We start from the raw sequence: 1233 nt of genomic DNA on the forward strand, positions 1-1233 counted from the left end.
TAAGGCTTATCCCGACATCGCGTAGGTTCTAGTTCCTTTGTGCCTTCCAAATGACTCTCTTCCTCCAGCAATCGCAGCCGCAACAGCCATGTATTGCGCCCCCGCCCTAGGCCAGGCGTGGGCATCACCTTTGCACTCCTTTCTGCAGCCCTGTGGGGCGCCCACTGCGACCTGCACTTCACAGACGGGTCATCTGAGTTGTGCAGGCCACTAAGGGAGCCTGGAGTCAACCCCAGGCCTGCTCGGCTCCCAGGCCTTCTCTTTCCACTGCTCTTTGTCGGTCCCCTCCTGCCTCCCGTCCCTCCCCAACTCTGACTTGACATGTTGGGGTACCTTTAATACCCATATCGCTTGTTACCGGAGAGGGGTCCCGATCCAGACCCCAAGCGAGGGTTCTTGGACTTCTCGCAAGAATTTGGGGTGAGTCCGTAGAGTGAGAGCAAGTTTATTAAGGAAGTAAAGAAACAGGCCGGGCGCGGTGGCTCACGCCCGTAATCCCAACACTTTGGGAGGCAAAGGCAGGCAGATGACTTGAGCTCAGGAGTTCAGACCAGCCTGGCCAACATGGTGAAACGCTCTCTCTACTAAAAATAGAAAAGTTAGCCAGGCCTGGTGCTGTACGCCTGTTATCCCGGCTACTTGGGAGGCTGAGGCAGGAGAATCGCTTGAACCCGGGAGGCAGAGGTTGCAGTGAGCCGAGATTGCGCCATTGCACTCCAGCCTGGGCGACAAAGCCAGACTCTGTCTCAAAACAAACAAACAAACAAACAAACAAACAAACAAACAACAACAAGAAGAACAACAAAAAAGAATGGCTACTCCACTGGCAGAGCAACCGTGTGGGCTGCTCAGCTAATTATACTCGTAGTTATTTCTTGATTATATGCTAAACAAGGGGTGGTTTATTCATGAATTTTCCAGGAGAGGGGTGGGCAATTCCCGGAACTGAGGGTTCCTTCATCTTTTACACCATATAGGGTAACTTTCTGATGTTGCCATGGCACTTGTAAACTGTCATGGCCCTGGTGGGAGGGTCTTTTATCAGGCTAATGCATTAAAATTAGCATTTAATGAGTAATGAGGACGACCAGAGGTCACTTTCATGACCATCTTGATTTTGGTGGGTCTTGGCTGGCTTCTTTACTGAGTCCTGTTTCATCAGCAAAGTCTTTGTGACCAACCTTCTATCTCATCCTGTGACTAAGAATGCCGAACCACCTGGGAAGGCAGCCC

Source organism: Symphalangus syndactylus, chromosome 16 (genome assembly GCF_028878055.3).
Source record: "Symphalangus syndactylus isolate Jambi chromosome 16, NHGRI_mSymSyn1-v2.1_pri, whole genome shotgun sequence".
Lineage (NCBI taxonomy): Eukaryota > Metazoa > Chordata > Mammalia > Primates > Hylobatidae > Symphalangus > Symphalangus syndactylus.